This window comes from Podarcis vaucheri, assembly GCF_965113315.1.
Source record: "Podarcis vaucheri genome assembly, chromosome: 3".
NCBI classification, from domain to species: Eukaryota; Metazoa; Chordata; class Lepidosauria; order Squamata; family Lacertidae; genus Podarcis; species Podarcis vaucheri.
This window is the reverse complement of record NC_138761.1, coordinates 14,748,127-14,775,061: the sequence shown is the minus strand read 5'-3', so window position 1 is coordinate 14,775,061 and position 26,935 is coordinate 14,748,127.

The following is a 26,935-nucleotide window of genomic DNA, read 5'->3' as shown; positions in this document are numbered from 1 at the left end:
ATCACTTTCATCTGCCATTCTTCCAGGGTGGGTAGATCTTGTGTCTTCCAATACTTTGCAATAAATATTCTTGCTGCTGTTGTTGCATACATAAAGAAAGTTCTGTCTTTCTTTGACACCAATTGGCCGACAATGCCCAAGAGAAAGGCCTCTGGTTTCTTAGGGAAAGTACATTTAAGTACCTTTTTCATTTCATTATATATCATTTCCCAGAAAGCCTTAATCTTCGGGCATGTCCACCAACGATGGTAGAAAGTACCTTCAGTTTCTTTACATTTCCAACACTTGTTATCAGGCAAATGGTAAATTTTTGCTAGCTTGACTGGGGTCATGTACCACCGGCGGCTAACAGATTGAGGTTGAATCCTGACAAGACAGAAGTACTGTTTTTGGGGGACAGGAGGCGAGCAGGTGTGGAGGATTCTCTGGTCCTGAATGGGGTAACTGTGCCCCTGAAGGACCAAGTGCGCAGCCTGGGAGTCATTTTGGACTCACAGCTGTCCATGGAGGCACAGGTTAAATCTGTGTCCAGGGCAGCTGTTTACCAGCTCCATCTGGTACGTAGGCTGAGACCCTATCTGCCTGCGGACTGTCTCGCCAGAGTGGTGCATGCTCTGGTTATCTCCCGCTTGGATTACTGCAATGCACTCTACGTGGGGCTACCTCTGAAGGTGACTCGGAAACTACAACTAATCCAGAATGCGGCAGCTAGACTGGTGACTGGGAGCGGCCGCCGAGACCATATAACACCGGTCTTGAAAGACCTGCATTGGCTCCCAGTACGTTTCCGAGCACAATTCAAAGTGTTGGTACTGACCTTTAAAGCCCTAAACGGCCTCGGTCCAGTATACCTGAAGGAGCGTCTCCACCCCCATCATTCTGCCCGGACGCTGAGGTCCAGCGCCGAGGGCCTTCTGGCAGTTCCCTCATTGCGAGAAGCAAAGCTACAGGGAACCAGGCAGAGGGCCTTCTCGGTAGTGGCACCCGCCCTGTGGAACGCCCTTCCAGCAGATGTCAAAGCGATAAACAACTACCTGACATTCAGGAGACATCTTAAGGCAGCCCTGTTCAGGGAAGCTTTTAACGTGTGATATTTTATTGTATTTTTGGTATTTAAGGAAGCCGCCCAGAGTGGCTGGGGAGGCCCAGCCGGATGGGCGGGGTATAAATAAATTATTATTATTATTATTATTATTATTATTATTATTATTATGGGGCTGTCCCAGCCTTTTTTGGTTGAAATGTTACAAGTACTTGTCTACTGCTTTTTCATTCTCCACTTCTCCACTTAACATATTCTCATTTCATGGTATCAAGGCTTCCCAGAGTTTTTGCCTCTCAACATTTCAGTGGACTACAATGTAGAACGCAACACTGCACATCCAGTTTTCCCTTGGAACAGAAGTTCACTTACACAAAAAAAGTTGCACTGTTTTCTTCCAATTTATTTCTTAATCATTTTAATTCTGCTTCATTACATCTCAGAAATTGCCAAATGCTAATGCTTTTTCATGGGGTCATTCATTTTAATAAACTGTGCGTTTTCACAGTGCCATGAAACCCGTCTAGCAGCCTACTTTATATTAATCATAAGTTTTAAATTAAGAAATGTAAAGAAAATGTACATCTTATAAGCTATGGCAAACCCAAGTCTCTCAAGTAATTTAATCATTCTCTGCTCATGGTAGTTTAATTACTTCCTGGCTACCAAGTTCAATTTTGTCATTGTGTTTGTAGGAGAAAAAAACCTCACTCTTCTGCTAACCTTTTGTCTGTCATACTGTTCTTTTGCTCATAAAGGGGTTCTGTATATATTGCTTAGGTCCGATTTCCAATGTGACATTTCAGATCCATGGGATGAGTTTGGAAAAAATTAATTTGAAAACTTCTTCATCAGAAAATGTCATCTATGCAAACTTGTCCAGAAACTGAACCATGGATTTTCTGGGATACATTGCCTTCCCCCTAAAAAATTATACAAGAAGCAACAATCATTATTAAACACCCCCACCCACCCCCAGAGCACCAAGTGTCTATTAAATTACATCAAACTTAAAAGTCATTTCAGTTTTTAAATAAAGGTACAGTGGTGCCTCGCAAGACGAAAAGAATCCGTTCTGTGATTCTCTTCGTCTAGCGGTTTTTTTCGTCTTGCGAAGCAAGCCCATTGAAGGATTAGCGGATTAGCGCTATTAGAGGCTTTTAGAGGCTTTTAGCGGCTTATCTGCTGATCGGGTCAGCTGATAAGCGGCTTAGCGCTATTAGCGGCTTTTAGCTGCTTTTAGCGGCTTATCTGCTGATCGGATCAGCTGATAAGCGGCTTAGCGGCTTAGAAAAAGGGGGGGGGAAACCAGCAGGAACTCGCAAGACATTGTCGTCTTGCGAAGCAAGCCCATAGGAGATTCGTTTTGCGAAGCACCTCCAAAACGGAAAACTCTTTCGTCTAGCGAGTTTTCCGTCTTGCGAGGCATTCATCTTGTGGGGCACCACTGTATCATTCTACAAGTTTGCTTGTGTCCTTGCAGGACTATATCCATGTTCTATCAATGTTGCATAGGTAATTCAACTATCTCAGGTTGACGGAAAGGTGGTGGACTTTCAAGAAAACAAATTGCAGATGTGGAGAAGACTGGGAAAATAAGGAAACAAGATGGGCAGATTTGCCCCTCCCTATTGGCTGGCTGGGTTGTGGGCAGCAGTGTGGGATGAGCCAGGAGCCATGAGGCCGATTGGGTGTCAGAACCAATCAGAATCAGAGGACAGACCAGCGGGCAGAACCCTAAAAGGCATCTCTGAAATATTCAAATAAATTCACTTGAGACAAGGCATTTAGCAGGGGGCTGGTACTATGAGTGGCTTTCTGAACTGGTTATTTATGGTGTGGTACGGGTGCCTTTTATTTACTTAAAATGATTTTTATGTTTAGAATTCTTTTTTAAATTTCATTTGGCTTCCTTTTCCTTCCCAAAGCATTTGATTGCCAAAGATTGTGAGCCTTCAGGGTTCTATTAACATTTAGGAAAAACGGCCGTATGACACTCTGAGCACTTGGGATAGAATGAGAAATATACTTCCTCCTCACTGTATATAATTTAACAAGGCTTGACAATGTCTCCCCCTCTTACTTTTCAAAACTACAAAGCTCTAAATGATATGTTGAAGATGACAACGCTGACTTATCAGTCCCTTGTTACCTTTCCTTCGTGGCTTCCCTTTTCACACCTTTCCCTGTTCTACAATATCTAGTTTGGGATAGGGCAGACAGAAATGTAAACAGCTGTATCTAATGTTAGTCCTGGCTAGAGTAGACCCATTGAAATTAATGCAGACCCTCCAAGTGTCCCTATTTTCCAGGGACAGTCCCAGATTTACAGAAACTATTTTATCCCAGAATGTCCCACTTTTCTTTAGGGTGTCCCTATTTTCATCGGAGAAATGTTGGAGGGTATGGAGTTATGCAATCCCCAAGCCAAGGAGATAAGTAACTATACAACCTTTAGAAGAAATCTGAACGCAGCCCTGTATAGGGAAGATTTTTTAAATTACATTTTTCTATATGTTGGAAGCTGCCCAGAGTGGCTGGGACAACCCAGTCAGATGGACGGAGTATAAGTAATTAAATTGTTGTTGTTGTTGTTACTATGGAATAGGACATCCCTATTTTCATCTGAGAAATGTTCTGGGTTTGTAAATGGACCTGATCAACTTATGTCCATTATTTTCAGTGGGTTTACTCTGAGCATCAGTTTCTTAGATACTACTTAGTATTCCAAGTGTTTCTACCCCACAGGCACACACAATTCTCAGCACAACAGAGTTGCTTGTCGTCTTCTTCTTCTTCTTCTTCTTCTTCTTCTTCTTCTTCTTCTTCTTCTGAAGATAAATTTGTTCAAATCAACTTGCCTGATGCACATATTTATGCCAGTGTTTCACTTTCTCATTAAGTTGCTTCATTTGAGCGCTGAGGATCACAAAAGGCCAGCCGAGTTGTCTGCAGCCTCTCTGTGGCAGCCGTTATGCAAATCACAGAGCCCTGAGAAAACAGAAAATAAGCACTTTTATTTTCACATTAGTGCAATACATTGCCTTTATCCAATTTGCTAACCGGCTACATTAAAAAGTTAAGTGCTTTACATTTGAAAACTGCCTTTCCTGTGAATTTAACTTGCATGTAAACAAGCACAGGAACAATGTGGTTTTCTGACGTTTCCTACTTGCCTTGCAAATAGTGGAGTGCTTTCTCACTTTCATCTCGCTCAGCTTTGTTTGTCCAGGTTGCAAAATACACAGCTGAGCCAGGATTTGCCCCTGAGGTTTCATGTGTGCATTGGATGGATTGGGCCAGATTTAGGGCTGTGTGAATGGTGTGCAGGCACTGGACACTGAGCTGAGGGGCACCATCTCAAAGCCTGGTAAGCAAGGTGCTGGGCTTTGGAAAGAGGTGTGAGGCTCTGATAGGTTCCTAGAGTTTTCCCACCTGCTTCCCAAGCCTAGTTAGCATTTTCCCAGCTTTGGGAAGGAGACAGAGCCTTTGTGCCTCCTTCCCAAGGCTGGGCAACCCCCTACCTGCTTTTGGGACGGCAGCTTGAGGATTGAGCGGGTACCAAAATTTGGGCTCATACAGGGCCACCGCAGGACCCAAGTCTGCCACTGGAAGGATGCTGAAGTTGCAGCCTACAATGGCAGATGAGCTTCCTTGAACACATCAGTGGTCCAGCCAATCCAGCATCTTTTCCCAGACAGATGCCTTTGGGAAGCCCACAAGCAAGACCTGAGTGCTGTGGACCCATTCTTGCTCTCCAGGCTGCTTCTCTGGGAATCTCCTCCCCTTTTGCTTTTAGTGTTTGTGAATCAGGCAAACAAGGGATGGGGTGGCTTTTAAGAGTCAACCTTTGAATCAATATTGTCACAGACTTTTTATATTATGTGGTTACATTCACTGACACTCCCCCCCTCCAAGTGTCCCTATTTTCCTGGGACGTCCTTGATGTAGAGAAGCCATCCCGGTTTCTGATTTGATCCCAGAATGTCCCACATTTCCTTAAGATGTCCCTATTTTCATTGGAGAAATGTCGGAGGGTATGAAGTTATCCATCCAACGAGACGTCTGAAGGCAATCCTGAATAGGAAAGTTTTTTATAAATAATAATAATATTTTATTATGTTTTTATATATGCCGGAAGCCGCCCAGAGTGGCTGGGGCAACCCAGTCTGATATGTGGGGTATAAATAGTAAAATGATCATTATGGAATGGGACGCCCCTATTTTCACTGGAGCAACATTGGAGGTTATGCATTCATTGCATAGATTTAGAGCACTCTAGTGCCACTTTATTCATCATGAAGTCCACAAAAGAATCCTGAAAGTTGTTAGGAGGCCCCTATTCCCCTCAAACATCCCAGCAGGGTGGGTTAGGGTGGGGAGGGAGCCAATATTTGGTCCTGGTCCTGAAGCCCTCATAACCTCACCTCCAAATATGCCCCAGATGTTCAGAGCACAGCATGAGAGCAGCAGGTTGCTGCAGGCGGTTGGAGAACTACCAAATACCATCCTGTTTTGCTGATGGATGCCTTCCACCAGTGTAGGACACAACCCTGGATTTCCTCCCCTACCACAAGAGAAAAGGGGGTGGTGACAGAGCGGCAGAAAGGAAAGAGGTGGCCTGCCCCACCCATAGTCATCATGTGGCCCCTGCTAGATTGAGACCCCCAGAGAATTCGACTCTCAACAGGATATCCCTGAGAGAATGAATGTAGTTCTTGATAGAAAAAAAGAAGTTTGTCCACCCATGTACACCCAATCACAATATGATTCTTTGTATGTCTTCTTGGGTCTTACTCAACTCAGTGGAATGTATTTCCAGGAAAGTATGGATGGGGTTGCAGCCAAAAGCGTGCTTATGCCCCACGGAAACAAATGGATTTCATTAAGCAGAACGAACTCTTCCGTTGGATTGTGGCCTACATATTCAGGGTGCAATATACACTGTGAAAGGGAGACGAATTATTTTTAAATGTGTTGTGGCAGTCTGGAGTACTTTCAGAATATCTTTTTTATTTTTATTTTGCTACTGTTAGCAAAAAAAAAGTACACTTTCTGAGAAAATATGTTTTCAAGAGGGAGTTCACATTGAGTGGGGAGAAGGAGGAGGAGGAGGAGGAGGAGGAGGAGGAGGAGGAGGAGAAGAAGAAGAAGAAGAAGAAGAAGAAGAAGAAGAAGAAGAAGAAGAAGAAGAAACCTGTACCGAATAATAATTCTTAGGGTTGTTGTTGTTTCTTTCCAGGCAAGGAATGGGGCATAGCCAGCCAAGGAAAAGAGCTATGAGAATTACATATGCTGCCCATGATTCCAGATTGGCTGGGATGGAAAGCATGACACCTCCCTCACCCACATAATAGTTTCCTGTGTTGTTTTCAGTAGTTTGGTTTTTGAGGAACTTCTTCTTTGGGGTGGTATAATTTTTTTATTATTGGTAGTAATAGTACTGGTTTTTTAATTGCCTTCTAAACCACTGTCTCTACACCATTTGCACATAAGATAATTTGAAATAGTTAAAAATGCAAAAAAAAAAAAAAAACCACAACAGGAATAAAGCCTATCAAGTTGGCACCTGTGGTAAAGACCCATTTATCCAGCTCAGAAAGCCTGTTGGAACAAATGTATCTTTGATTCTTTCCAGACAGTGCAGATATTGGGTGCCTGTCATATCTCGACAGGACTGCTATTCCACAGAATGGAGCCAGCCACACTAAAAGCCCTAGTTACTGCAGACCCGGAAAGCTGTCTGTGGACAAACGCTGGCACCCTCGGCCTGAAAGCGAGATGAGTGCCACAAACCCATAGTCACCTTTGACTGGACTTAACCGTCCAGGGGTCCTCTACCTTTACCTTTTTACATCGCAGTTCCTATGCCCCACTTGGCTTGGCACCCATTGTGGGAGAACTGGGGACACTGCCCTAAATCTGCCTCTGATTTAGCTCAGTAATCAGCCTGGAAGTGATAGTGGACAATATTGAAACACCTAAGGGGGAATTTCCAGGAAGAAAAGTCTTTAAAACTTTTGAAATTATAATCATTGAAGTGACTGAAATGGCATCTTCTCCTGAAGAGCTATTTCTATATTCACGGCATGTGAAACGGCATAATTAAAATGCTTTATTATGGCCATAGACAATGACTGTAGTAATAACTTTATAAGACATAAATGATCGTATCTTAATTATATATGTACGGTATGTATGTATGTATGTATTTAAAAGCAATTTGAATTTGAAGCAACTGCTGGGGGGGGGGGAAAGAAGTTTGCAACTGAGGGTAGATTAAATCCTGCTTTCACATTCCCACAGTGGTCTTGTGACATCCTAAAAACATCTGAGGAGGTGTTGGAGCTCATCCAGATGTTGGAATCGTTGCATGGGAATGGTTGCAGAAGTAAAAAGAGCTGATTTACTGAACACAACTGCACGGGATGAACCATGATGACCTCTGCAGATCCTGGCTTCTTTTCTCTGCTCACCTTGGTCCTCTATCACCCACACTGATAATTATGCCCTCCGCACCACAGTTGCTACTAAAAAACTATTGCTGTTGTTTTCCTTTTATGAAAGAGTTGCTATGCTTTTGCATGAGCCTGTGGCTTTGACATCACTGCTCATAGGACTAGACATTTTCCACAAGTAGCTTTTTTCCTGCAGAACAATCTCTTTGCATATCTTTGGAATCGACTCTGTGCAAGAAACATGGGTTGCTGTGCATCAGGGGTGGGGGTCTCTGGTCTGTGGGCCTAGTTAGGTGTGCCAGGCCTCCACATATGGTCCACTAGGCCAATCTGAGCAAGTCGTGCCCATCTATGATATGGGGCAAGTAAAGATCTGGCTCTGCACGACATAGTTCATAGCTTCTCTGAGTTATTTTACTTTCTTGGGCTCCATGATCACTGCAGATGGTGACAGCAGCCACGAAATTAAAAGACACCTGCTTCTTGGGAGAAAAGCAATGACAAACCTAGACAGCATCTTAAAAAGCAGAGACATCACCTTGCCAACAAAGGTCCGTATAGTTAAAACTATGGTTTTCCCAGTAGTGATGTATGGAAGTGAGAGCTGGACCATAAAGAAGGCTGATCGCCAAAGAATTGATGCTTTTGAATTATGGTGCTGGAGGAGACTCTTGAGAGTCCCATGGACTGCAAGAAGAACAAAACTATCCATTCTTAAGGAAATCAGCCCTGAGTGCTCACTAGAAGGACAGTTCGTGAAGCTGAGGCTCCAATACTTTGGCCACCTCATGAGAAGAGAAGATTCCCTGGAAAAGACCCTGATGTTGGGAAAGATGGAGGGCACAAGGAGAAGGGGAGGACAGAGGACGAGATGGTTGGACAGTGTTCTCGAAGCTACCAGCATGAGTTTGATGAAACTGTGGGTGGCAGTGGAAGACAGGAGTGCCTGGCGTGCTCTGGTCCATGGGGTCACGAAGAGTCGGACACTACTAAACGACTAAACAACAACATCTGCAGGTCATTCAAAGCCCTGTGAAAATTACTTCACACACAGAGGTTCGTTAAACTCATCAGCTGAGCTACAGGTCTTGGAAAGTCTCCAAGAGCTCCTTCCAAACACTTTGCAAGGGGAACTCTGTAAGGCATGTGCGAACAGTTGACACCATTGTGACATCAAGTGATTGACAGGTGGAAGGTCCTGCCCCACTTGTCAAACTAGGTCTTCTTGCAAAGCGCTCTACAAGATCCAACAGTCATGGAGAGTGCACTGTAAGGGGCTTCACAAGACCCAGTAATCAGCTGGTTGTTGGGTCTTGTTGAGATCTGGGAACAGCATTTTGCATAGGACAGTGCTTGCAAACCTTGACTGAACCAAATCTTTAACAGTCCCACACCTAATGTCATATAGATAATATGGCTTGGCTCAAATGGCCTTCTGGGCCAAATGGGTGGACTTAGCACGCCTAATTAGGCCCATGGGTTGCAGATGCCCCACTCCAATGGAAATGATGAAGCAATTGTTCTATTTACCCAAAAGATATTTCCATACCTATGAAGTGTCCTATTATATCCCAGTCCTATTTCTTAGCTCGGGGGGAGGGGGGGAATCTTTTCCACCAACCACAAACAGCAGCCAATCTTCATCTGTGTAAAACCACAAACAATTAGTTTCTTCCCTTTGTTTATAATTTTAAATAGTGATATTAGTTCGTATTCATACCTGGACCTCTGATATGACTCGACTAACTCTGCTCTTCAAATCTCCTGCATTCTTTGTGCTCTATTTACAGACATGACACTGAATATAAGATTTACTGGAATATAAATATATGCGGCTAAAATTGTATCGCTTGTTCAGGATGTGTGATGTTTGCCAACCCAAATTTTAAGAGAGTACAAATAGAAAACCATGAGGGCTGCTTGAGAAAGCTTGTCCCTTTTTTTTTTTAAACGGATAGCATTTGAGCAACTGAGTGTTAATGCTCGGTTTCTATTAACATTTACATTAATTAGCTAATTGAAAGATTAAATTGCTTACATACATTATGCAAATTTGATTTACACACGTTTAAAGAGCAGCTACTGATTAATAAATTAGACACTTACAAAATCCTGTGTAAATCAATGTAAACCATTCATTTTCAATTTCATTCACTTTTTAATGGAGTTTGGAAAAACACCTGGATTTGATCTTATCAGCTGCTCTGCTCTTCTATTCCTTTCCAGCAATTAATGTTCCTCAGTTGATATTAAACACCAGGGATGTGAAGCCTGTGGCCATCCAGCTACTGTTGAAATACAACTTCCGTAATGCCTGACCATTGGTCATTTTGGATGGGGCTGATGGGAGTTGGAGTCCAATGACATCTGGAGGCCCTTCAGATTCCCATTTCCAATGATAGAAAAAACTGAAGAAGAAGAAGAAGAGTTTGGATTTGATATCCCGCCTTTCACTCCCTTTAAGGAGTCTCAAAGCAGCTAACATTCTCCTTTCCCTTCCTCCCCCACAACAAACACTCTGTGAGGTGAGTGGGGCTGAGAGACTTCAGAGAAGTGTGACTAGCCCAAGGTCACCCAGCAGCTGCATGTGGAGGAGTGGAGACGCAAACCTGGTTCTCCAGATTACGAGTCTATCGCTCTTAACCACTACACCACACTGGCTCTCTGAAGGTCAAGATAGGCAAGCTGATGCATCTCTGCCTCTGTGATACTCTCTTTCAGTTTTGGTAGACACAGACACATACACCCCCTCACCACACAGTCTGGATCATGCCCATGGATCTAGAGAGGATTTTAAAAAGCCCTTTCCATGTACCATTCCCCAAATAAATTACACATTATTTGCCCCATCAGGGAAAAAGTATAGCTACAGAGGTTACCTCCTACAACCCCAAGTACCCTGTCCCCAGTCCAACCCACCCCCCTGTGTACACACATGACTTTTAACCAATATTTAAAGAAGCAAGTGGTCCTTAATAGGGTCTGAATCATTTTGTCTTGTTTGAATCTAGTAAATCGAATGTATCCTATGCAAGGATCACGAGAAGGGATCATGATTGTTGTGGATGTTGGAATGGCTTGTTTTCTGGAAGTGCATATTTGTACAATGGCCAGGGTTTAAAAGAGCTCTCGGGAGCACATGAAACCAAATTACTTAAAAGTTGCTTGTGGTGGAACATAGCATTACACAGGGTGGTTTAATATGAAATGGCAGCTACAGTCTTTTTAACGTTAATTCTAGATACATGCCTACTGGTATTGGGGAAAGTACTGTCTGGAACATTACAAAACATTAATAGCCTTTCATAGAAATTTATTAATTTATATTTAAAATGGGTTGTGCAGTCGTCATTTTTTAATTATTCCCAAAGCTAATGCACAGGACCTTGGCAAATACATTATACTTCAACAAGACAGGAGAAGCCAATGAAGCAATACTGGATGACTCTGATTTTAATATTTTAAATGGTTTCTATTGTATAAATGTATTCATAGATTGATGTGAAAATGGTCCGCTGACCAGAACTAGAGCTATCTACCTCTCCTCTTTCACTGTCCATTAAAGGTGGTCATTATTCTCAACCCTTAAGAATGTAAAAAGAGCCTGCTGGATCCGGCCACTGGCCAATCTAATCCAGCATCTTATTCACACAGTGGCTAACCAGATTATTATTTTTATTATCATTTCATTTCTATACTGCTTCCAGCCTACATCCGAACATCAAATAAAACAATTCAGGATAAAATATTACAGAAGGAAGGAAGGAAGTATACATTCAAAGCAACATAATTAGCAGGAAATTAAAATACTTTCTTAAAGATTGCAAAATGAAACATTACAAAGGAGGTCAACTACAGAATGCACATTTAACACTGCAAAGTTAACAAAAAAAATTATCTTGAACATTTCAAAAGAAACTTATTACTGAAGGAAGTCAAATATAAAATGCACATTCAAAACAGCCTAATTAGCAAGAGATTAAAATACTATCCTAAGCATCGGACGTATCAGCTGCTGTTGCTGCCAATTCTGCTAAGGGTGGTTCATGGCAGGCAGCAGCTGTGGAAGCTGAGGCTCAATGACCTGAGTCTTCAGCAGCCTCAGCTTTTGTAGCTGGAGTCAGTCAGGGCCCTGCCCTCCCAGGCCAGGTGAGGAAAAGCCTGCAGGGAGCAGGTCTTCCAGATGCCCATGGGAAAACCTCAAGCAGGATTCAGGACCAAGAGCATTCTCCCCTCTTGTGGCTTCTAGCAACTGATATTCGGAAGCCTAACAGAAATGAACTGAGCAGAGCCAGCATGGCTAGCAGCTCTCAGGAGTTCAGCCTACACTCGAGTAGGACCCTGGCAGAGACACATGCCCGACTGCCATGTTCCCTCCCTCCTGGTCAATCGTAAGGGAGCTTCAAAAGCTTTCTTCTGTCCGAACATCACAGAGACTGATGCCAACAGACATCGGCACACTTAGGGATCCACAGAGTTTGCACAGTTGCATAACAGACCTCAGCAACTCAGCACTTTGGCTGATCTACTTTATTTACATATAAACACACACGGAGCACTGCAACATAGCTCCCTCTCTCTAGTGTCAGACAGCAAAGAGAAAAGAACAAAGGACAATAGTCCCACTTTATGGAACACAGTACGTTTCCGAGCACAATTCAAAGTGCTGGTGTTGACCTTTAAAGCCCTAAACGGCCTTGGCCCAGTATACCCGAAGGAGCGTCTCCACCCCCATCGTTCTGCCCGGACGCTGAGGTCCAGCGCCGAGGGCCTTCTGGCGGTTCCCTCATTGAGAGAAGCAAAGCTACAGGGAACCAGGCAGAGGGCCTTTTCGGTAGTGGCGCCCGCCCTGTGGAACACCCTCCCATCAGATGTCAAAACGATAAACAACTACCTGACATTCAGAAGACATCTGAAGGCAGCCCTGTTAAGGGAAGTTTTTAATGTATGATATTTTAGTGTTTTTTGGTTTCTATGGAAGCCGCCCAGAGTGGCTGGGGAAACCCAGCCAAATGGACGGGGTACAAATAATAAATTATTATTATTATTATTATTATTATTATTATTATTATTATAAAAAACAATCTGTTTCTGTCACTTCCCACTCTGTGGAGTCAAAACATATACTGTAATGCGAAAGACAAAAAACCCTTGACTGCAATCATGGATCAGGAATTCTAACAGTAGCCACCAGTGGGTCCTCTCCTCCATGAATTTGTCCAATCCTCTTTTAAAGGTGTGTAGATTGGGGATCATCACTGCCTCTTTGAGGAGCAAGTTCCATAACTCTGGTATGCGTAAAGAAGTACTTCCAACATTCAGTTTCATTGGATGTCCATGAATTCCAATGTTTTGGAAAACGAAGAATCCACTTTCCTCCCTGCCAATTATAATTTTATAACCTTCTATCATGTCACCTCCTCCTCACCTTTTCTCTAAACTTAAAAAGACCCAAACAACACACCTTTTCTTCATAAGGGAGTTGCTTTCCATCCTCTTGATCATTCGGGTTGCCTGTTTCTGAAGCTACCCTTAACACCATGAAACATACATGGTATGCCCTGCGGAGGACCTTAAGGTCCACAAATAACAACACTTTGGAGGTCCCAAGCCGCAAGGTGGTTAGATTGGTCTGAACTAGGGCTAGGGCCTTTTCAGTACGGCCCCAACTTGGTGGAACGCTCTGTCACAAGAGACTAGGGCTCTGCGGGACTTGACATCTTTCCACACGGCCTGCAAGACAGAGCTGTTCTGCCTGGCCTTTGGTTTGCACTCAGTCTGAGCCTTATGTTTCCCTCCGCTTATGGTTTTGATGTTTGGGCTACTATTAAAATGAGGCTGCATTTTAAATTGTATTTTAACCTGTATTTTAATAAACTGGTTTTTGTTTGTTTGTTTGTTTGTTTTCCCCTATTATGTTTTATTGTAATTTTATTATTGTTGGCCACCCTGAGCCCAGCTCTGGTTGGGGAGGGGAGGGTATAAATAAAAAAAATTATTATTATTGTGTGTGTCAACATGGATTTATTATGGGATGGTGGCTGAGCTGGAATTCTATCTAGATGCCTGTGGACCTAGTGATGGAGAAAGTGTCTGAATCATGGTATGTTGTAGGTTTCCCTTTCGAGCCAATTATTGTGAAATCAAAGAGAAGATGCCTGGAGGATGTCCAAAGGGCTTCTCTTGGTCCTGAATCTATTGTAGAAAGCCAGTTTGGTTGTTAATGCCTGTGCAGCAAAAGCTCTAGCAGATGTCACTTAGGCCAAAGATTGAGCCATAGGAACAATTAAGATTTGTTTTTGACCTTTCTCTCAAGCCTCGTCCATTTAAGACACTGTGTCTGCACAGGCAATTCTAACAAGCGATTTGTTGACCCTTGCTCTGGGGGGAAACTGTAGGCCTGATAGAATCTTTCTCCATAGTGATAAATGAATCAGACAGCTGCAAGCCAGAGAGACATAGGAAAAGATCTGCAGATTGACAGAGTAGATCAGAGATGGAATGAGTTTACATGGATAAGGTCTATAAAGGTGAAGATCAGGGTAAGTCAAACACAGTGCATCATCCATCCTAGCAGGAGTTGCATTGTATCTAGCAGTGTGTGAGTGGGTATCAAACTTGCACAATGGATCTCCTCTTCCCTTTGCTCCTTGAAAAGCTTCAAGGATCAGAGGGCTCTCTGGAACAGTGAAAGTTGTGCTGCATGGGGGTGTAGTGTGAGAGAGGGGTAACAAAAAATAAGCAGGAGGAGCCCTGCTAGATCAGGTCAAATACCCATTTAGTCCAGCACTGGCCAACTGGATACCCATGGGAAGCCTGCATGCAGAACCCAAACACAACAGCACTCACCCCACCTGCAGTTCCGAACAGCTGGCAATCAGAGGCATACTGCTTTAGACAGTGGCCATCATGGCTGTTGTTGTTTAGTCATTTAGTCGTGTCTGACTCTTCGTGACCCCATGGACCAGAGCATGCCAGGCACTCCTGTCTTCCACTGCCTCCCGCAGTTTGGTCAAACTCATGCTGGTAGCTTTGAGAACACTGTCCAACCATCTCGTCCTCTGTTGTCCCCTTCTCCTTGTGCCCTCCATCTTTCCCAACATCAGGGTCTTTTCCAGGGAGTCTTCTCTTCTCATGAGGTGGCCAAAGTCTTGGAGCCTCAGCTTCACAATCTGTGTGGTGTAGTGGTTGAGAGCGGTAGTCTTGTAATCTGGGGAACCGGGTTCTCGTCTCCGCTCCTCCACATGCAGCTGCTGGGTGACCTTGGGCCAGTCACACTTCTCTGAAGTCTCTCAGCCCCACTCACCTCACAGAGTGTTTGTTGTGGGGGAGGAAGGGAAAGGAGAATGTTAGCCATTTTGAGACTCCTTAAAGGGAGTGAAAGGCGGGATATCAAATCCAAACTCCTCCTCTTCTTCTTCTTCCTTCCAGTGAGCACTCAGGGCTGATTTCCTTAAGAATGGAGAGGTTTGATCTTCTTGCAGTCCATGGGACTCTCAAGAAGTATTCAAATATGCATGTGCTCTTGGTGACTACAGCATCTTGTGACTTACATGGAAGACATGTTAGGCCATCACAGATATAGCACCATAGACAGAACTTGTGCTTCAGCTCAAGAGGGTTAGGGACCAGTTCGGATGGTCCATCCTTGGAGACTGCCACTCTCACCATAGTGTGTATGTGTGTGTGTGTGTGTGTTTGCCATATCCCAGCTCCCCTGGGAAGAAGACTTAGAATTGTTTTCCCCAATGAAGGCATTGGGGATGGCTTGCATGGGTGGTTCACCCAACGAGGATGGGGAGGAAGCCAGGCTATTTAAGCTTGCTCTTTCCCCCAAATGCTCCCTTTTTCTTCTTGAGCTGCCATGCCTCCCTATGTAGAATGGGCTTTGTTCGTTGCCTCTTCAAGAAGAATTACATGTGATCATTCTGACCGTGCATTGGTTTCAACTTCTGGTGTTCTATGGGATACGTAAATGCACCTGATTCCTGCAGGATATGAAGCCCATGCTGGTCTTCTGGTGATCTTCAGGATGGTTAACAGAAGCCACATCATCAGCACTGTGAGCAATGCATTTGGCATGGCTTACTCCTCTGTTTGTGGGACATGGGTGACGCTGTGGGTTAAACCACAGAGCCTAGGACTTGCCGATCAGAAGGTCGGCGGTTCGAATCCCCACGACGGGGTGAGCTCCCGTTGCTCGGTCCCTGCTCCTGCCAACCTAGCAGTTTGAAAGCACATCAAAGTGCAAGTAGATAAATAGGTACCACTCTGGCGGGAAGGTAAACGGCGTTTTCGTGTGCTGCTCTGGTTTCACCAGAAGCGGCTTAATCATGCTGGCCACATGACCCGGAAGTTGTACGCCGGCTCCCTCAGCCAATAAAGCGAGATGAGCGCTGCAACCCCAGAGTCGGTCATGGCTGGACCTAATGGTCAGGGGTCCCTTTAACTTTACCTTAACCCCTCTGTTTGAACCCAGGGTTGTCCCAAAGGAATGGGTACCAAGCAATCCTTGGAGTCTTTCCTGGTTCCACTAGTCCCCCATTTAATAATACCTAACCAATCTGGGAACTGCCACTGGCCTCTGTCATTCTCTTCCAGCCACTGAGAAAATGACCCATCTTTAAAACATATACAGTCTCCACTTAGCAAAATTTATTATACTGTACTTTTGCCCACAGCCTTTTTCAATATGGTTGCGCTTGACGAGAGTGCATTCATTATCTTATCATAAATGTAGGCTCATGGATTTCAAAGAGACACATCCAGCTTGAGCGTTCATTGAAGCAGTTCATTCATTGAAAGGAAATGCCACATAATTAATTGAAACTGGTTGCAGGCAATTATGACATTCTGGCAAGGAGAACCCTTGGTGGAAAAGCACATCAAATACTTCAACCTCACTGCATTTTGGAACAGGCAGAAAGGCAGCCTGCCCTGGGCTTTAATAAACTTTGGGGGCATGCTACAGAATGAGTAACGCCGTATTGTAAAACCAATCAGATTAACACTTCCCAATAAAAAAGGTACACAGTTGTAAATCTGGCCATGTGTTGTTTTAATTTTAATGACTCGAATATGCTTGAGATAAAAATTACTCTTTTGTGAAAGTGGAGAGCTATAAATCTCCGTGCGTTGAAAAAACCAAATTTATGTTTGTGTGTGTTTACAACTAATAACACAAATTCTCTCTGGAGGTATAATATATTAGAGGCTTCAATGAAAAAGCATGCAGAAGAAAGAGCCCAAAGGACCCAACAATTCCTACAGACCATATACATGGACTATATCCACTTTATCTTTTGGTTATTGGGGAATATAAGAAGGCATTGCTTTCCGTTCTGCTCCATATTTGACACATGCAACAGTGTTTCTCTTCTGCTGCAGCCCGCCTTCTGCCCAAAACCTGGATGGTTTTAAAAGAGGGTTAAGCAAATCCCTGGAGGAGAAGGCCACCAGCAGCGATGAGCCACAATGGCTATGTTCTGCCTCTACTGTCAGAGGCATAATGATGCTGAATACCAGTTGATGGGAATCACAGGTGGGCTGAATGCAGTTGTGCTCATGTTTGCCTTGAAGGCTTCCCACAGGCATCTGGATGGTCACTGTGAGAAGAGAACGCTCTGTTAGAAGGGTTGGTTGGATCCATTGGTTGAATCCAGCAGGCTCGTCTTATGTTCTTATTCTGGTTTTACATCTGGGATGATTCCACACCCTGGCACTTTCTGACCCTGTTCATGTGAGCTGGCACCACCACACTGCCGGCAGAATAATGGAGCTGCCCTCTGGTGGGACTTCACTGCAATCCAAAACCACAGATTTTACAGTAGAGGCTGATGTGTTGATATGATGTGATGTGTCCTATTTTCTATCTGGATGCCTGATGGATAACACAAGACCCTCAAGTCAGGGCCGGATTTAGGTTTGATGAGGCCCTAAGCTACTGAAGGTAATGGGGTCCAGCTGTCCTTTGTCAACAACAAATTGTCCCTGTTTTTTGTGTTGAATATATGCTATATGGTAATTTATGGACCTAATAGGTATCTAAAGCCATTTGCACATAACGAAATATGTATTTTATCAAAGTAATGTTTGAACTGAAATACAATTAAGAAGTATATTATTAGTGAAATACAATTAAGAAGAAGTACATTAATAGTGAAATAACTATTAATCTCTAACTTAAAATGATTTTTTTATTCATAACAAACTTAATAATGCAAACACATTTACATTTGGCAATAACAAAAGTTCCTTTAGAAACACAATTTACAAAGACTCATAATCTAGCCTCTAGAAACTTGCTATAAAACGAAACAATAATAGGTGATTTATGATTCAAATTGCTAATAATTATAAATAGCTTTAGTAATATGAAATTAAGTGTTATAACCTGTACAATGCAAATGTAGTTAAAACAATGCATTTTTTAAATATAATATCAATATCACCACAGTAGTCTACACTGTTCATTGGAATAGCAGACCTTTGTACCCTGTTACACTTAGTGAGTGTAAAAGATGGTATTTCTAGGAATATGTCACATTCATAAATAATACCTATACTATATCTTATATTTTGGAAATGTACATCCAGGATTTTTTTCTTTAAACATTTTTGGGGGCCCCCCAAGAGAGGGGCCTTAAGCTATAGCTTGTTTAGCTTACACATAAATCCAGCACTGCCCTCAATGTATGTCTCTCTCCCTCCCCTCCAAAAAAAACCTCTCCCATGTTTGGAATCTTTTCTCAGGATCCTCACACATCCTACTTTGCCGCTTGCTTCTTAAGAAAAGGAAAACACCCCTAAAGGTGACGAAGGCTAAAAATAAAATTCAAGTAATGGCAACGTCAGGACTTACATGCCTTTAGAGCACTTCACAAAAGTGAACTAATTAACATTCTAATTACTCCATTTCAGAGGCTAAGTATTACTACTGCTGAAAAGCCCAGAGTCCATTTATTGTATATCATATTTGCTACTTACAGCCTCATATCTTAAGGCCTTTCCACTGACAATATTGGCACACACAAAAAGAGAATCTTTATATCATTGAAAAGATATAAAAGGGAATGTAGTAGAACTGTCGCTGAGAAAATGCACCAGGAAGCTACAACTTAGCTCTGAGAGACCAACTCCTTCCCTGTAGGAGACCCTCTCAGGTGTTAAGATTGGCAGAGTGCATTTTCAATATATTCAAAGTTGTGGAATCCCCTCCTTAACGTGTTTTTAAATTGTTGTAGCCTGCCCTGGGATCTCATGGTGAAGGGTGGCTAAGAAATCTAATAAGGGTAATACAAAATGCATAGATTTTAAATGTGTTCTTTCAAAAGATCTGCACGGAATGGGATGCAACTGACCTACAGTTGAGTGCCAGCCAAACTGAACTAGGATAAAGATGTTCAGTCCTCTGCTATGAAAAGGCCTGTCGTGACATTATTTGCCCAAAAAGGGACATGGGAATTGGCCACAAAGGAGAACATCTTAATGGTTTTAGACCGCTTTAAGTATTTTACTTTTTTAAAAAAGTGCTTTGGAGATATTGCACATAAACAAAACAATTCCTACTTTTGCCTGATATATTATGATGTTTGAGGTTTGAGGAATAAAGAACAGACAATCTTTTTTACTCATTGGTCTGTCAAATAAATAAAATATAGTATTCTATAAAAAAGTAGTCTTGTAAGAGCAAAAAGGTAATGGATGCTAAGGAACATGCAAGATGTATACTAGAAATATACTTATTTCTAGAGCCACGTTAAGACTTAAATTGCAGTGCCAAGGGGGTAGCCACTTGGTTGAGGCAGTAAATTTTACCAACAGGATAGAATTTTAAACTCATACTTTCTCATAATGGTGGCTTCCCCCTTACAGCTACTGAGTAATATGATGACTTTATCTAATGGAGGCATCTCTTTAGAAATCATTGGGTTTTATTTATCTCAGGATGAAAGTGGAAGGAGAAAAACACTTAGGCTATTTTTCTTCACAAAAGCAGCAAGAATGGCACCTTGTGCAGCTATTGAGATGTTTTATGCTTATTGGCATCTTGGTCTTTATCAGTTGCCTTTCCTTGTTGTATTATTGAATGTTACATTTCTCCTGCTTCAAAACGCTTCATTGAAACTTCCATATAACAAAAATAACCCACCCCACCCCAATAAAATAAATGTCTCTCTGTGTGTTTGTGTGCATGATCAGTGCAAAATGCTTATCTTGTTCCACCATTTTTTTGAGAGCTGTTGTTTATGTATTCAATTTACACTCTGCCTTTCTTTAGAAAATGGACAAGGAAACTTTGGTCCTCCAGATGTTGCTGAACTACAACTCCCACCATCCCTGGTCAATGGCCATGCTTTCTGGGGCTGATGGGAAATGCAGTTCAGCAACAAGTGGAGATCCAAACTTTTCCCCAAACTGCACATTCTAGCATAAACACAACACAACACAACCATTGCAATCTTTAAAAGAAACCAGTTACAGATAGGTAGCCGTGTTGGTCTGCCATAGTCAAAATAAAAAAATTCCTTCCAGTAGCACCTTAAAGACCAACTAAATTAGTTCTTGGTATGAGCTTTCGTGTGCATGCACGAAAGTGTGCATCTGTACAAAGTGTGCAGTCTGTACAAAGTGTGTATCTGAAGAAGTGTGCATGCACACGAAAGCTCATACCAAGAACTAACTTTGTTGGTCTTTAAGGTGCTACTGGAAGGAATTTTTTTATTTTTAAAAGAAACCAGACACACATAAAAAGTACCACGCAAAAACTGTTCAGGCAAAGGTAGGTAGCCGTGTTGGTCTGCCGTAGTCGAAACATAATAAAAAAATTCCTTCCAGTAGCACCTTAGAGACCAACAAAGTTTGTTATTGGTATGAACTTTCATGTGCTATCCGAAGAAGTGTGCATGCACACGAAAGCTCATACCAATTAACAAACTTAGTTGGTCTCTAAGGTGGAAGGAATTTTTTTTTTATTTTGTTCAGGGAAAATTCACATGTTTGGTTGAGTTCCTCAAAGTGCCCCAGACTGCCCAAAGACTAAACTAACTGGATCTCTCAAGAGTGGCAGCTTTGAAATCAGGCCCTGCCAGAAACAAAGTCCAGGTCCTAGTAGCTGCCAATGTAAATGTTCACAGTGGCAGCAGAGGGAGCATAACATTATCCAGTAGGGTTGTTCTTATGTTCTTAGCAATCACTGACTTTTGCTTGGCTGGAATGTAGGCTACTCACTGCACAAAGCTTTAGTTGCTCCACCCACTTTTGCACCTGGCCCCGCCCACCACTGGCATGTGGTTTCTGGAGGGTTGCCTACCTAGTCATGCAACCCACAGGCTGAAAAAAAGACCAGCATGGCAGTAGTTGTCAATACATAAGTAGGAGAAGGAAGTCAAAGGGGTCATTTCTCTCTCTTTCTCAATGAGACCAATCGTAACCATGCAAGTTGTTCAACACAGACCTCCCCAGATTTTCACTGACTGCCTCTAGCCATCCATGTGTTTTTTCAGTGAGCACAATTGAAATGAGCAAAAATAAGTCCTGAGAAAAGAAATGGAATGAGATTCCTTTGCAACTTGCCTAGAATTCATTATTGCCGGACTGTGCCCTTTGAAATCAATGGGGCTTACCCAAAGCATGCTTACAATGAGAGCCCGGCCTGGCAGCAATGCGCTTAACCTTGCCACTTATTATGCCTAATGTTGTCTGCAAATAATTCCCTCTCATAGGAAAGCGAGAAAAATGGCTAGCTTGTGTCTAGTACATTGCAGAAAAGCGAATCCTCTTGGGAGAAGAGGGGCAGCCAATTAATTGGCGCTCTACCCATCTCCTTCCAGTATTGTGTGTGTATTGTATGTGTGTCACCACTGCAAATACATATATAAGGCAGCGGCAGATGTTTCGCAAGCCATGGTAGCACATATCTGAGCACATGGCATCCAATTAGAACTGAGCGCACAATGGTAAATAAAGACTGGAAACCACAGGAGAATACCAAGCAGGGGGAAGTCCCGCATGTTTGTATAGCTCTCATAGCTCGTGAAGCAGCATAATGCTTAATGATTCCTTTGTCCCAGCGTAGGCAGGTGTATGTTTATGGAAAGGCGATGCTCTCGTAGGAACTGAACAGTAAGACTACTTGAGTAGGGGGCGGGGGGGGGGGCAAGCCAGGGCCGGATTTAGGTTTGATGAGGCCCTAAGCTACTGAAGGTAATGTGGCCCTTTATATGTCCAGCTGTCCTTTGTCGACAACAAATTGTCACTGTTTTTTGTGTTGAATATATGTTATATGGTAATTTATGGACCTAATAGGTATCTAAAGACCATTTGCACATAACAAAATATGTATTTTATCAAAGTAATTGTTGAACTGAAATACAATTAAGAAGAAGTATATTAATAATGGAAATTTTGGGGTGGCCCCAAGAGAGTGGGACCCTAAGCTATAGCTTGTTTAGCTTATACAGTGGTACCTTGGGTTAAGAACTTAATTTGTTCTTGAGGTCCGTTCTTAACCTGAAACTATTCTTAACCTGAGGTACCACTTTAGCTAATGGGGCCACCCACTGCCGCCGCATGATTTCTGTTCTCATCCTGCAGCAAAGTTCTTAACCTGAGGTACTATTTCTGGGTTAGCGGAGTCTGTAACGTGAAGCATCTGTAACCTGAAGCGTCTGTAACCCGAGGTACCACTGTACGTAAATCTGGCACTGGGGCTAGCTCACCCATGCAGGGAACTCCTGCCTTCCACAGTAACCTTTGAACCTTTATTGAACTACAGAACTGGGAAACAAGAGGCAAAGCAACTATTTATATACATTTCTGAAAGCCTGGGCCACTCCCACTCCCAACATGATTGGCTGTCTACACTTCCAAACTGTGAATCACAACTCAGAGTTCAAGAGCCAATGGCAGAGGCCCAAATCCTGAAATGTTCTGTGACTGGAGAACATGTATCGAATCAGAACACAGGAGCTCAGAATCCTTAGTCCAGACTCAAGCTCAGGCAAACACAGGCCACTGAATACATAACAGGAACAAAGCCAGAATTAGTGAGCTCTGCCAACATTGGTTCCAGCTCCACCCACTGTTGCCTCTGGCTCCACCTACTGTTACTCTCCCTGCATTCTGCCCTATTACTCCCAATGGGCACCAACCTCCACTTCTGTGTTTTGCCCTTTTGCAAAGCAAAAGCGTTACCTTCAGTCCTTGCTTAACTTAACAGACATAATTTGGCTGATGCACCATAATAAAGGTTTCCGTTAGGTAGGGCCAGTGTAAATGATTTTAAAGTATGTTGCTGTACAAAAAGAAATGTAATTATAATAATGTAAAAATCTAAATGGCTATTTAATCCCCTACAGGTCTTTTAGCCCTGAAAAGCCATCTCGGAAGCATATAATCTCCTACTGATTTGAAACAGACCAGGCTGAATGTGCTTTCATGTGCAGTCAGGAACGGCTCCCACCCTCAACGATAATCAAAGATGATGAAACAGGTAATGATGCATAATAATGCCAAGAAAAATATTATAACAGAATAACTATCATCAGGCATTATATAGTTTCACACACACACACACACACACACACACACAATGCACGTCTGGTGGAATTCAGGTCATGACAGCTGCAAAAGCTACTTGAATCTGGTGCTGGTGTTCTGAATGTGGAAACAGGTTTCTCCAAGCACACAATGTCTAACTCTCGACATTTGGATATGCACTGGCATCCACAACACAATGCTCATTCCAGGCCCCAATGGAGCAATTGGATAAATCTGATATGGTTGGGGATGTGCGTCCCCTTCGGGGGCCGGTAGGGTCTGCTTGTGATGAACTGCACACAGCTAGATCTGGAACAGGCTCATGGCTGACATACAGCCCACAGGACAAAACAGTTATTCCTCCTAGCGCTGGCAATTGTCAAAAATAAATAGATGCTTCCAACACAGCTATAGAGACACATCTACAAAACAAAGAGCCTCCAGCCAGTGTAAAAACAAGGCAAATATACTCAGGCATCAACAGAGTATGAGTGAAAAAATGCAATCTATAATCTATCAAATGCAAACACTGCTGTGCTGTTTCGATTATCCATATTTTAATAGATATGTTTTCATATGGTTAATACTATTAGAGTTTACTTATTCTTTTATATGCATTCAGCTTTTTGTAATTTATCAGTGTTGTTTTCATTTGTGTAAGCCGTCTGGAGTGCTGGTCTGGGAAAAGGAACACTGGGTGAGTGCCTGGAACCCCCTGGGCTCTTGCCACCGCTCAACAGAGGGATGGGGAGGCACCAAACTTTTGTCACAATATATATTTAGCAAGAGGGACACGGGTGGCACTGTGGGTTAAACCACAGAGCCTGGGGCTTGCCAATCAGAAGGTTGGTGGTTCGAATCCCCGCAACAAGGTGAGCTCCCGTTGCTCGGTCCCTGCTCCTGCCAACCTAGCAGTTTGAAAGCACGTCAAAGTGCAAGTAGATAAATAGGTACCACTCCGGCGGAAAGGTAAACGGCATTTCCGTAAGCTGCTCTGGTTCAGCAGAAGCAGCTCAGTCATGCTGGCCACATGACCCGGAAGCTGTACGCCGGCTCCCTCGGCCAATAAAGCGAGATGAGAGCCGCAACCCCAGAGTCGGCCGCGACTAGACCTAATGGTCAGGGGTCCCTTTACCTTTTTATATTTAGCAAGGGGGAGGGGGGAGCTTAGAAGCTGGAGCTAACCTGCCATCTACTTCATTCTCATTACATTAGCAGTGCTCACAAAGGTAAAATAAAACACACAGGCATCTCATTGTTATAGAAAAAAATATTTTTTACTTGGTTACTTCATATTCACAATGGTAACTTTTGATTCTACATCATGAGCGGTGATTTCATAGTGGCCTCAGGCAAGAGGGGAGTGAAGAGAGAGCAAGGGGGAAGGACAAAGGGGGGGAGATTAAGCATTTAGTGGGAAACCACAAGGTATATTTTCCCTAGTCTCAACCCTGCCCTCTACTGATTGGAAGCTGCAAGGTTTACTTATACCCAGTGGATAGGTAAAGGTAAAGGGACCCCTGACCATTAGGTCCAGTCGTGGCCAACTCTGGGGTTGTGGCGCTCATCTCGCTTTATTGGCCAAGGGAGCCGGCGTACAGCTTCTGGGTCATGTGGCCAGCATGACTAAGCTGCTTCTGGCGAACAAGAGCAGCGCACAGAAATGCTGCTTACCTTCCCGCCGGAGTGGTACCTATTTACCTACTTGCACTTTGACGTGCTTTCGAACTGCTAGGTTGGCAGTAGCAGAGACCGAGCAATGGGAGCTCACCCCGTCACGGGGATTTGAACCGCCGACCTTCTGATCGGCAAGTCCTAGGCTCTGTGGTTTAACCCACTGCGCCACCCGCATCCATAATAATAAGAATGTCCCTCCTGGATCTGAGCAAATATTTATCTAATGTATCCATTCTAATGTCCTCTTCTTAGAGGGGGATGTACTTGCGGGAAGCCCACAAATAACTATACATCCTGCAGTTCAGCACGGATTAGAATTAGGTGGTGGTGGTGAGAAAAATCCGAGTTTCAGACTATTAGCACTACATCAGCAAGCAGCACTCAAAGTATGGCAGGCAGATGAGCAGAGAGATGCATGGTGGCCAAACTATAAAAGGAAGTTTGAGAAATTAAGACATTCCCACTGTCAGATAGATAATTGTTGCTGGCACAATTAGACTTCCTGTAGCACCAAGATGAGTCGAGAAGGACTTACTGGCTCAGTCCAGCCCTTATCTGAGCAGCTTTTTGGGTGCAGATTAATGTGGAAATGACTTTTCCATGCTTCAACAAGCTAGTTCATTAGGAGCAAATACTTCTTTTTTTCTTCTAGGAAAAAAATATACAAAGGCCACTGCTGCCCATTTGCTTAAAGCACACACGTTTGCTGTGTTCTGCTGCAGATGCAAAGGAGATTGTGCTGCCCAGTGATGTGATAAGGGACACAGGCAACCCATTATGATTGTGGGAGGGATTATGGGTAGGAGCAGCATCTGGAAAAAATGGTCCCTGTGACTCAGGTGTGAGCACCAACAGGGGGGGAAACTGTATTGATGTTAGCCTAGGAAGAAGGATCCCGAACGGATGCCACAGATAGAAGAGAGTGCTTTCTACATTCAGAAGGCAGAGTAGGAAAACTTAGCACTGAAAAATCTGTTTCCACATTCTGGATTAGAGGGGCAATCACAGAAGGAAAAGTCGTCCAAAGTGTAGAATGTTAGAGCTGATTCAAAGAGACATCTACAGCAACTGATCTCTCATCACTTGGGATCGGTTGGAAACTGCTTTGCGTGGCTAAAGGTGACTTACGGAAGTGTTGTGGGATTGTGTCCATCACAGAAGACATGCCTCCAGGTTATGTGGATGTCACATTTTGAATGGGACATTTTGAGCATGCCTTAGGGAAGGAACATGTGCCACAGACACACACACACACACACAGAGAGAGAGAGAGAGAGAGAGAGAGAGAGAGCACCAGACTCCAACTCCCATCAGCCCCAACCAACATAGCTAATGGCCAGGTATTGAATGATGGAATTTGTTGTCTTGCAACATCTGAAAGAATGCAGGTTCCCCAGGATTTAACTTCCTTCCGCAGGGCCTGTAAGACAGAACTATTCTGCCTGGCTTTCAATTTGAACCTGGCCTGATCTTTTGTTCCCCTTCCTTCCCTCCCCCTCCCCATTTTGTGAAGATTGCCCGCTCTGGGATCCCACAGCTGGTTCTCCCCTGGTCTCCTCACTGGCCCAAGTGGGACTAATTTAGCCAGCTAGCCCTGGTGATCATCTAATGTTTATTGGATGAATTTCCCCCTAAATTGATTTTTGATTTTATTGTTATTTATGCTTTATACCGTATTTTATCCTGGTTTTTTGTAGCATGAATTAAGTGTTTTAAATTTGTTGTTAGCTGCCCTAAGCCCGGTTTCCTGAACTGGGAAGGGCGGGGTATAAATAAAATATTATTATTATTATTATTATTATTATTATTATTATTATTATTATTATTATCCCTACCCTATGCATGGCTGAGGGAAGTGAATGGAAGTGGGCACAAATTAATGAATGATTGCAGAAGGGGGTGGGGGCTAAAAAGGATTTATCAGTGGGTGGGTGGGGGGATGGATGGATGGATGGCTGGCTGGCTGGATTGGACATGTTTGTAAATGGCAGATAATAGTGGGTCATGCTTTTGTGTCTATGTTTGGTTTATATGTGTGGCTGGCTGACTGGGTAGTGGACTGGTAGTGGTTGTGTATATTAAAGAGAGAGAGGGAGAGTAGGATATGAGAGACAGAGAGAGAGAGAATGAAGAAGAAACAGTGGCATCCATTATAGAAAAAATAGAATCACAGAGTTGGAAGAAACCCTGAGGATCGGGGCTACAAACTTGAGTAAAC